Here is a 12,071-nt window from a genome sequence, read left to right as displayed (position 1 = left end):
CCAGCTCCCCTTGCAATTACCACCAAGAGAAGTCTCATCTGTTTTGGGCAATTCACTTGTGCTGTCACACCGGGCCTCTCTTTGACACATCTCTTCAGGACAGCCTTCTCCCCCTCTGAGCCTCACCTTTTCAATGCCACCAGCCCCGACTGACTGACAAGGACTCACGATGCCCCCTCCATCCAGACTCTTCTCCTTTTCAGGATTTCATTCTTTTCACTGTTGGAAATAGATCATTCAACCCAGACGGTACTGATAAGACGGAATAGCTCTTCCCTGCCTGGGGCCACTGGGTTTACCAGCACTTCCATGTAAGCATCTTCTGCGAGGATTTAATTTAGATATTTAGACAACAGATGCTTATCTGCCACCCTGGTCGCTTTGCCTCTGAGTAGAGGGAGGAGAATCAATTGGCTGTTTAATCAGGAGATAGGTGAGAGGGTCTGTGGACGTGGGGGGCAGGGGATGAAATAAGAAAGACCGAGAGTCAAGATGCTCACCCTACGCAACCCACTCACTGTGTGACCTTGAGAATGTCACTTGCCCACCGGGGACCTCAGGGTCCCATCAGTACACAAAGAGGGTGCACACGCAATTGAAGAGGGGGGATGTGACAGGAAGTCCACGCAGAGCCACCACCCTCAGGGTGCCAGTTGCTAGCTGCACAGGGGTACTCGGTTGAGGGGCTAAGTGGGGACAGAAGTCCACTCAGAGAAAGGGGTCCCTTCCCTAGTTCAAGGTGCCTTGGGGTTCAGCAGCAGCCCTGCTGCTGCTGTACGTGCGTGTTTTTTCTGGGGAAAAGAGTGTGTGGCTTGCCAGCTTCTCAAAGCGTCCCCGTCCCCGTGCCCATAAAGGAGCCAAAACCTTTAGGCTATGAGGTCCCTCTGACCCCTTGTTTCACTGCCATCCTGGGAGATGGCTGGTATTTCTTTCCTCCTTCCAAGACCCCACTTCTAGCTCGGAAATGATCAATAATCACAGAGCCCTACTCCTCAAATAGAATAGCTGGAGAAGGGCTGTCTGCTGGGGCAATTGTTGCATTTCTAGTGATGCAGTTTGACCCTAGGCAGGTGGAGGCAGAATGTTGACGGGCAGAGAAAGAAGCTGTCATTGGGGGTGAGGGGGTGGGGGGGATAGGGGGAAGGACGAATAAAATGTGTTGCCAAAAGCAGCTGCTGCCAGAGAAGACAGGAGGGTGCCGTGGTTTGGGGTTGGGGGCTGAGAGTGGAAACATGAAAACAAACCGCGGATATGGGTGGGTGGTGGGAAAATGCTTGGGGGGAATTCAAATGCTGGGAAACTTCTGGGGTTACTTGAGTCCCGGCAGGCAGCCTTCACCTGCAGAAAACCCATTATTTTAACCCAGGGACAATCAACACATCTTCAATTAGGGTTTAGATCGGTCACATTGCACGAAGGATTTTGTGCTCAACTTTTTTTTTTTTTTAAAGCCTCCATTAAATATTTATGCAGCTGGCCTCTAGAGCATTTAAATTAAGATTTGATTTATGTCAAATTGATTTACACATCACCTTTGCCAATCAGGTCCTGTCTTCGGGGGGATGTGGAACTGGGGCCGTGAGACTCAGTTCCTCGGCTGTGGGGAGCAGACCTGGACGGTTATGGAGAGTTGGGAGCTGCAAGGAGCAGTTGGATTCTGGGAGATTTTCCTGTGATAAACCCTTTCTGCTCGAGCTTCACTGACTAAGTTTTGGATTCTTGCATCCAAACCATCCTAAAGGATGCACATGAACTTCAGCCACCGCTGGGGGTGAGTGATGGCAGGAGGGAGGCCTTAAAATCTTCAGCGGGGTCCTCATGACTCCCAGGGGGCTTGAGAGTAGGGATCCTCCACTTTAAATAAATCTAGGATATAAAATTCCTAGATTACAACAACACCAGTTAGATAGAGTCGTTCTTTCCATTACTCTGGAGTGCTGATCACAGGGCTTTTTTTCAATACTAGTGGCCTCCCAGTATTTTCAATTAAACCCATTCATTCCAGTTCTCATTCTTGGGTGTCTGAACAAATGCATTTCTCTGTCCCTCCCTGTTCTCTCTCTCTCTCTCTCTCTCTCTCTCTCTCTCTCTCTCTCTCTCTCTCTGCTTCTTTTTCTTTTTTCTTTTTGTTTTTTAATTGAAGAATAGTGTGTCTTTCTAGGACCCATCAGCTCCAAGTCAAGTAGTTGCTTCAATCTAGTTGTAGAGGGTGCAGCTCACTGGCCCATGTGGGAATCAAACCAGCAGCCTTGGTGTTATGAGCACTGCGCTCTAACCACCTGAGCTCACCGGTCGCCCCCTGCTTCTCTTTTCCCCATGATAATTATAATGGCTGTCATGTTTCGAACTCATATTATGTCCTAACACCGTGCTCAGCCTTCTGTTGACATTATTTCGTTTATTATTCACAAAAACCCTGCTAAGTTATTCTCCCCCGTGCTAATGATGAGGAAATTGGGGTTCAGGTGGGCTAAGTAACTTGCCCGAGGTCATACAGCTGGTAAGTAGCAGAGTCGGGACTTGCAGCCAGGTTAGTCTGGGTGCAGAGCAGAGCTGCCGTTCTGCAGGTGGGTGGGAGCACAGGGGCTGGGAGGAGTGGGGCAGAACCAGTTCACAAGTGAAATGGGTGAGCTTGTCAAGGGTGGGAAGCCCAGTGAAGGAGGCCTCTGCTAGAGCAAAGATGCGATGGACCCCTCCCCCAAGGACGCCAGAAACCTTCACTCTCGACCCCTTCTTTGTTGCTTTTAAGGCTCCCCAAGCCCCCAAGAATCTAGTCTCCCAGTTTCAAAATTTGCATAGCCACACTCACTCACAGATGTCTCCAAGCAGCTGCCCAGAACCTTCTACCCCTCCACCCTGCCTCCTGCCTCCCTCCCGGCTTCCCCAGCTCGGGGAGGACAGCAGCTGCCTGCCAACCGAGCATATGCTGAATCCCCTGCCCGAACGGCAACATCCACAGTCTTGAAGGAAAACTCCAGGAGAAAGTACCCAGAGACAGGACAATGCGTCACCCAAGGAACGGGTGTACCATTTCAGGCATAGAAGCAGGGGACTTTAGAACTGGAAGGCATCTTAGAGGTCTGTCGGTTTCCAGGTGGGGAGAGTGAAGTCCAGAAAGGGAGAATGCCTCATCTACCATCATGCACCTAATGGTTGCAAGACCTAGGTTTGATTCATTCATTCATTCATTCATTCATTCATTCATTCATTCATTCATCTATCCATCCATCCATTCATCCAAGATTTATCAGGCAGCTATCATGTGCCAGGCGTAGCAGCTAGAGATACAAAGTGGGATAAAACAGCCCCAAGAAGCTCATAGTCTAAGCAGTAGACAGTATGGCCTCCATATTAAGGAATTTTTTTATTTTATGAGGATATTAGAGTTGGCTATTTATTTAATAAGCATAATAGTACTTACCATGTTCCAGGCCCCAAAGTAGTTACAAATATTATCTCATTCAATCCTCACCACATCCCTATGAGGTTCTATTTTATCCCCATTTTGCAGATGAGGAAACTGAGGCACAGAAATGTGTAAGGTCACAACACCAGTAAGTGGCTCAGCTGGGATTCAGATGTGGGCTGCCTGGCTGCATTCTGCCAACATGCTCCTCAAAACACAGGAAAGCAAGTAAACATACAAAGCAAGAAGGCAAAGTCAGAATGAAGAAAAATAAACGACACTCGGTAGTCAAGGTGACGGAAGGGAAACAGAAGAGGGGTTTGTGAAGTCCATCCTCCCCAGGGGTACTCGTGGTAAAATCACAAACTTGGGTCTGAGTCTCGTGGCAGACAAGGAAAAATAAAAAGTCTGAGTTATATGATTTTCATAATTCCTGATTAGAAAACCTAGTTTCTTCTGGAGAAGTGCAAGTCTATTTATTAATTTTTTCTTAAAAAAAAAAACAAAAAACACCCACACATCTGTGACTAAAGCCTGAACCCTTGAGGGCAAAGAACACATCCTGTTCACCTCTATGAAGGGTCTGATAGAGAATAATGTGCAAGTGTTATTGTATTGGGGAGTATTGGGGGGTTATTCATTTCCTGGGGCTGCCGTACCAATGCACCCCAAACCAGGTGGCTTAAAACAGCAGGCATTTATTCTGTCACAGTTCTGGAGGCCAGAAGTCCATAATCAAGGTGTTGGCGGGACCCTGCTCCCCCCAAAGTGTCTAGGGAAGGAAGCTTCGCCTCTTCCAGTTTCTGGCGGCTCTAACATTCCTTGGCTTGTGGCTGCATCATCCAACCTCTGCCTGTCTTCACATGGCTGCCGTCCCTCTGTCTGTCTCTTCACTTTTTATAAGGACACCAGTCATATTGAATGAAGGGCACACCCTATTCCAGTATGGCCTTATCTTAAATTACACCTTCAGTGACCCCATTTCCAAATAATGTCCTATTTAGAGGTTCTGGGTGGACATGACTTTTGGGGAGGTGATACTATTCGGGTGGACATGACTTTTGGGGGTGACACTATTCAACCCGCCACAGGTGGTCAGAGAGGGCCTCACAGAGGAAGCAACATTTTTGCTGACATCTGAAGACTTCAGAGGACCTGGCCATGCACAAACCTGAGGTCCCCAAGTCTGGGATGAGCATGCTGTGTTGAAGGCTCAGCAAGGAGACCCCTGTGGCTGGAGCAGCATGGGGTGGGGGAGAGTAGGGGACACATGGGGGAGAGGAAGGAACAGAAAGAGGCTGGGGCATTGCCCGGAGCTTGGGGTTTCATTCCTCGTGGAGCAGTGCGGGTTTTGAGCAGAGGGCTGACGTGAACTGGTTGGACTGTAAATGATGGCTTTGGCGGCCGCAGGCAGCACAGCTTGGAGGGGAGTGAGACACATAAACAGCAATGGGAGAACCGGAGACTGTCTCTGCGAGCCCAGGTGAGAGGAGACGGCAGTTCTGCCTAGTTCCGCGGCCGTGGGGGTGGAGAAGAAGAGATCCAGGCTCTATTTATACCTGACAGATTTGCGGATGGATGGACTCCACGCTGAGGAAGCCGAGGAGGTCCTGCAAGTCCTAAGCATTATTCTATCCACAACTACCCTGCCGCTGGCATTGTCCACTCGACACACCCCATGGTCCTCCTTCCATGCCCAAACGCGTTCCTTTTCCCTGCTTCCTTGCATTCCATCTTTTGGGCAAGTCACAATGTATTATTTATAAATGCCCATTGTTGGACACTCCGGGTGTTTCTAGTTTCTCGCAAGTACATTGGTGCTGCAATAAGCATTCACCCAATTGCTTTTGTCAACACATTTCTTGAGCAGAATTTGGGGCACGTGTCTGAGGGTTTCTCCAGACTGGAAAGCGGGTGGTCACAGGCTACTCTCACTGTAATGGGATTGGAGTTTTTTGCCAAAAAGCCAGTGGCCAGGATGGGCTGCTCCCTCGATAAGTGGAGAATGCCCATCTCATCACCACCTTCTGAAGCTGGACAGTCCCAGAGGAGGCCCCCCGCCTCACTTCCTGCGCCTTCCTAAATGTAAACATTGGAGGGTTCCCGTGGGCCATATGCTACTTTGTGTCTGGGTCTTAAAAACAAGGAGTGGCATTTTGAGAATAGGGACCAGGCTGCCAGCCGTAGCTTGGGTCTGGGAAACAGTGGGCTGCTCCTTGCAGACGCTTTTTCTTTGCTTTAAATGCATGCCCTCATTTGAACCCAGGTCCATCAGGAGGGAAGATTAGATGCTCATACCTGTTCTGACTCCGAATCTCCATCTGTTCCAACAAATCATTCTTGGTAGAGAGAGAGGCCTGGGGAGGGAGACAGAATCTAGCTTCGCCTTCTGTGCCTTCTCCAAAAGCTACCTACAGTGTTTCTTTGGCTCCTCTGCATCTCTATCCTCATCAGAAACGAACAACAACAACAAAACAGTTTAAGAGGCAACACACGTGACAGAAGAATCATTTCCTTAATACGCAAAGAGCTTTTTTAAATTAAAAAAAAAAATAGAATGACCCAATTCTATGAAATGGATGAAGGGCATGAAGAAGTAAAGCAATACAGAAAAATCCCAAATGGCCAACAAATATGCAAAGATGTTGGCCCTCATTTACAATTAAAGAATGGGAAATTAAAAGAAGCAAAGAGGGCCGGCAGAGTGGCACATTGGTTAAGAGTTGGCTTGGGACGCCAGCTCTGAGCAGCAGGGCCTCAGCTCGGGTCCCACATGAGGGCCAGTGACGCTGCGCCCTCTACAGCTAAGATGCTGAACAACAGCTCGACCCGGAGCGGGGCTGTTGTGAGTCATAGGCTGCAGCGGGGCTGCAGTGGGCTGTTGTAAAAAGCTACCGTGAGCAGCCAGTAGCCAGAGTGAGCTGCCAAGAGCCACCGTGAGCGGCCGTCCAGGGCCAGGCAACCGATCTGCCTCACCCGGGAAGAGCGCAATGATAATACCAACATGGGCCAGGGAAGCGACGTCCTCCACAACTAGACTGAAGAATAAAAGGACAGCAACTTGTCTGTTCCCCTTCCCCGATTCCCTAATAAAACCTTTAAAAAAAAAAAAAAGCATAGAATGGTACAGATGGGAGCGCTGATCATCCCTACCTTGTAAAGGTCAGGGGAAAAGACTTGCATAGCCCAGGGGCCGGAGGGCACATCCTTTGGGGAGGGCAATTGGGCAATATCTTCTTCTAGGAATTTCTAACAATTCCATTTCTAGGCATTTTATATATATATATATATATATATATATATATATATATATATATATATATATACACACACACACACACACACACACACACACATATATATAATGGGTCTTAATGGGAGATATATATATATCTCCCCAAAGTGGGCAAAGATGTATGAAAATGTTTATTGTAGTAGTGTTTTAGCAAAAATTCTGATAATAACCTGATTGTGAATCAACAGAACATTGATTAAATAAAGGATGATACATGTTTACAGTAGAATACAATGCAGCTATTTACAAAAAGAACAGGGCAGCTCTAAGTGTGGTAACATAATAAATTTGCACCCAAGGTACAAATTTAAGAAGAAAAGGCAAGTTTCCCAGTATAACGTATTGCATGCTTGTATGAAACATTTCTGGAAGAATGTGTAAGAAAGCACAGTAGTATGAGTATGTTTCCTCTATCAGAAGTAGAGAATTAAGATGAAGGGACTCTCACTTTTGTATACATCTGCAGTGCTTTTGATAAACTATTACCATGTGTTACTTCTATGATTAAAACTTGCTTAAACATATTTAGCAGAAAGCAGACGATTCAATACTGGACTTAAAATCTGGAAATCGAAACGCCCAAGTCCAACCCCAGGTGATGCTCTATGCATGCCTGTGTTACATTGGGTTAATTCCTCAACCTCTCTGGGCCTGTTTTTCTCATCACTGAACTGGAGATGCTATGGGTTTCTTGGTAGGGCTGTCATTGTTGATGTTCTTTATGCTTCTGGAGGGGCAAACTGGTACAGAAAAGTAAGCAGCCTAATTGTTGGGCTCCAAAATTTGTTTTGTTTGTAAGTCATGTGTAAACATCGACCTGATATTCTTAGAGATCATGCCACTTAGCAAAAAACATAATAATGATGCTTCCCCACCGTGAAGGTGTATCTGGAGATGTTAGAGGCCGATCTAACTTCCACCTGTCCTTCTGTTAATGCCACCTGGAGCCCAGTGCATGCTGGGAGGAAACAGCATTGCCTTCTGGGTCCATGCTATTAAGTACCTGGTTTCTCTCCAACTTCCCTAACGTTGAGAAGGTAACTGGGTCAGTCTCGGTCTTGGGTAGCAGTAAACAGAGACCTAGTAAAGGTCAACGGAGGAAACCATTAAAGCAGGGGAGGTATTATCTACAGGACAAGAAAACTATAAATGCCTAAGCACCTAAATGAGAGACAGCTAACAAAAAAACAATCAAGGAACTTGGCCAGGAAACAGCAAAGAACCAAGGGTTAGAAAGCAAAGATGGAGGCCACAGTGGGATGGACGGAAGAAGTTGGTCGGGAAGCAGGACTGCAGCTAGGAAAGGAGGGAGGGCTGCAGCAGCAGACGAAGGTGATCTTGGGGTGGGGTGAGGGGCATTGCTGGTGGATACAGAGAAAACTGTGTCCTTAAGATGATCAATGTGCTCTACATTTCCAACGTGGAAGAAGAAAGACAGATGGAGAAGGCTGACGATGGAGGCAGGGAAGACAGGTAGCAGAGCAGAGTGCACGGAAAGCTCTGTCCCCGAGGAATGCTGCTAAGTTAGGGATGTCCTCCTGGGAATTTTGTCATGGGAACCCTGATGAGAAGACACCTGGTGAGTCCCAGCTCAGGCACCAGGTGACGATGGAGTACTGGAGCTCCCCATGGGTGGACTCCGTGTTTGCTTTATCTCTATCCAAAGGAAATGGCCCATAGTGAGAACATGGTAAATGCTCCCTGCACAAATGAATGAATCGTGTCCATGCACTTTAGGGAGGACAGCTGGACTTCCAGGGAAATGAAAAAGAATACCTCTGGCCCTCTTCCCCATCTCAATACTATTGGCTTATATCAGGACTTGGCGAAGGTGCAATTTACAAACATGGCGACCAAAAGCATCCTAGCTACCACGGACTGAACACTTAACCATAGCAGGACACTGCTGATGCTTTATTATCTTAAGTAATCCTCCAACCCAACTTCTGAGGAAGGTATTGTCAGCATCCCCCTTTTACAGATGAGGAAAGAACTTAGGAAGGTGAGGTGGCCTGCCCAAGGATGCCCAGGTGGCATCTGAAACCAGCTCTGTCCATTTCAAAGCCCACGCCTTTTGCACCAAGATGCCCAAAACTGACAATGGCCTGCCTGGTGGGGGCGCTAGTATCTAGTTTACAGACGGAAGAAAGACTGTGACTCCCTCTGAGCAACTGTTCCTTCCTAATCCCGTGGGAAGGCAGGGGTTGCAATTTATGAGTCCTCCACCTATTTTTTTTTAAATTAGTGTTTATATGCATAACTAATACAGGGGGAAATCGTGTCATTTACGAAAACATTCTCACGAAATACGTAAGCCACAGAGATAAAGCGAAATATCCACCAACTCCCCACTCCTTTTCTTCAGCAGTGACACGTGTCAGATTGCGGGGGTGGGGGATTAAAGTGGATAAACCCCTCTTTGGCCTCCTACATAAGGGCCTGAACTTTTCACCGCCAACCACTTAATATACGTAGGGTGTCTGAGCAGTTCACCCCCAGGGAACGTTTTTTGAGCATCTACTATGTGCAGGTGCTGGGAAGATGGGTAACTTGAAGCTGTTCTGATGTAGAGACACTCCCACTGGCACTGTTATGGAAACGTGAGAGCGTACAGTTGCGAAAGAGACACACACACCAGCTCAGGAACTAACAAAGCTAAAGGGGAAAAAATTGTTCTGACTGACATGAGCGCAACAGGAAGCATCTGGAAAAGTGGCTTGAAGCAATTGGTGTTTGGGTCCTCTTCACAATCAATTCTTTTATTAGTCAGTTTTCTTGTTTATTGTCTGTACCTCCCCCCCCCCCCCCACACACACACTCCAATCTGTCATAGGGTCTCTCCTATCCTTGACTCCTGGCATAGTGCCTGGTATACAGCAAGTACTCAATAAACACTCTTTGAATGAATGATCTTATCTGAGTCAACCCTGTGAGTAGGTATTACTGTTAAGTCCATTTTACACAGCAGAACCTCAAGGCTCAGAGAGGTGAACTCACTGGCTCTAGGGCACACAGCCAGCAAGGAGCAGAGCAGAGTCAGAACCCGCTTGTGCAGAGTCCGAGGTCCTGCTCTTGACACCAGGCTTTGGAAGGCAGCTCCGATGGCCCAGCTGCGTAAGATGAAGCCATGCAGAGCAGATGGGTTCCGGATAGAAGAAAATCGTAACTTTTCCAAATCTTTTCTTCAACCCCCAGCTCTCTGAGGCTGGGAGCCCTGTGAGTCTCCTGCCATGGCTCCCCACCAGCTAGTGCGCCCCCGTTCCTTTCTTGCCCCTGATGCTCTTATTTAATTGTCTTTCTCGCCCCTGCCTGCCTCCCCCTCCCCCATCTCCTGTAGTCCCCTGGGGCTGCCAAAGATGCCATGCGGTTGGATAATTAAAGTTCCCCTCCTGTTAGCGTCTTGCTCCTGAGCCCTCCCAGCAGCTGTACAGCTGCAGCGGGCCTGGGAGGGCCGCACAAAAGCTTTGAGAATAATTGTGTCTACAAGCTGCATGTGTGTGTGTGTGCACGCACGTGTGCGTGTGCGTGTGCGTGTGTGTGTGTGTGTGTGTGTGTGTGTGTATGTATGTACATGGCCAGCATGTGCCTGGTCTCACCCCACCCCCCTTGGGCGGGGGCGGGAGGAGGGGGGCACGGATTCATTACAGATTTTTCTTGGTGATGCTGAGAGTGGGGAGGGGAGGGGGGCCAGATGGCAGACAGGCGGGTGCCGCCGGTCGGCCTAGCCATCTCCTCTCACCAAGCAGATGCCCTAAGAACAAGGGCCCAGGGGGCAGAGGCAGGATTAGAGGGGGAAACTCCGTATCAATTAGTGTCAAAGGCACGAAGGGCTGGTGGGGGAGGGGTAGCCAGTTGGCTCTGGATGGTGGGGGAGGGGAGAGAGTGCACTGATGCGAGGAGGGGCGCCGAGACCAGCCCACAGCCCACACGGGGTTAACATGCACCCTCACTGGGAGCTAGGAGGGGGGAACAGAATCACCCTCAGAAATCATCAAGGACAGCACCCTGTTTCCAGATGGGTAAACTGAGGCCCAGGGAGACGAAGGGACTCGCTGGAAGTCTTACAGACCCTGGCCTGGGGCTAATATTATTATTACAGCTCTAATATTATTAGCTATTAGATAACATTAGCTAATATTAGATAATGCTAATAGAGATTAAATACTATTAATAATATTCTTGCAAGTAATAATACCAAAAATTCTAGCCGCAGCGGAAGAGTGATAGCCTCCTTGCTGAGTACCCCCTATGTGTCACCTACTTGGCAGAAAATTTCTTACCTAATCTTATCCTCCCAATGGCCTGCTAAGCTAGGTCTTAATAGCTTTATTTAATGAAGAAACTGAAGCTCAGAGAGGGCAGTGAGGCTTCCAACAGTCACACAGCCAATAAAGATAGGGCTGAGATTCAAACCCAGAACTGAGCCAACAGCACAATCAACAAACAAGGCCTGTCCGGACACCCCTTGGAGTAAAGTTGGGTCCATGTTGGTTTAGAGAAGCAGCACTCTTAACCCCTCACTTCTTTTACCCTAAAAAAGAACCCAATGTCAAACCCCACGACCAAAGTTCAAGCTCTTATGTACAAACGGTGTGGCCTTGAGCAAGTCACTGAACCTCTCTGAATTTGTTTTCTCCTCTATCCTGTGATGTCATCCCACAACGAAGGACGGGTCAATTCCTTTTGACAAATGCCTGTGATGGAATACTAGGCAGGATTTAAAAACGATGAGGTGGACAGATATTTCCTGACATGGGAAGATACTCAGACTGCATTGTTAAATTAGGGGAAAAAAGTCTGAAATTAAAAAACAAACAAACAAAAAAACCATGCCCAATATTATCCCATAGTAAGACATAGCGAGAGAGAGAAGGAGTAAGATGAGAAAATGAGAGAGAATAAGAGTTAGTGAGCCCAGAACAACAAACACCAAAATATTCACGATGCTGACTCTGTGCAGCGATACTTTCTCTTTTGGAGTATGAATTGGTATTAATACAAGCGACCGGTAGTAACAGGGTGTTCTGTCATCAGTCTTGCCCGGTCCTGAGTGTTGTGAGGATCCAAAGAGTCAGGCTCTGCCTACTGCAACGTGCCCCCCACATGCAAGGAATGGTTTGTCTCCTGGGGCAGGGGAACAGTGATAAGATGTCAGCCAGTGGCTAGTCCACAGTTCAGTTAGAGACCCAGCACGTTTGCGGGTCAGGTCCAAGTCCTAAAGAACCACGTCTGAGGGCTGCTGGGGAGGGAAGGGTTAATGTGCACATCCATAAAGCTGACCGTGAGGTGGCCCACTTAGGAGACCATCTGCCAGCAGGCCAGCAGCTGCCAATCCCAGACAGGCCCCACCTTCCCCCAGGCCCCTCCCAG

General features: G+C 48.1%; 1 protein-coding gene across 1 annotated transcript in view; it reads right to left on the bottom strand.

The window, feature by feature from the left end:
• Nucleotides 1-12,071, bottom strand: part of SRRM4 (serine/arginine repetitive matrix 4) — a 183,021-nt gene that overhangs the window by 146,470 nt on the left and 24,480 nt on the right. The gene's annotated exons all lie outside the window — the stretch shown is intronic.

The sequence above is a fragment of the Hipposideros armiger genome, unplaced genomic scaffold, assembly GCF_001890085.2.
Source record: "Hipposideros armiger isolate ML-2016 unplaced genomic scaffold, ASM189008v1 scaffold_129, whole genome shotgun sequence".
In the NCBI taxonomy this organism is placed as follows: domain Eukaryota; kingdom Metazoa; phylum Chordata; class Mammalia; order Chiroptera; family Hipposideridae; genus Hipposideros; species Hipposideros armiger.
Note: the sequence above shows the minus strand (reverse complement) of the source record. Positions and strands in the feature narration are given on the sequence as shown.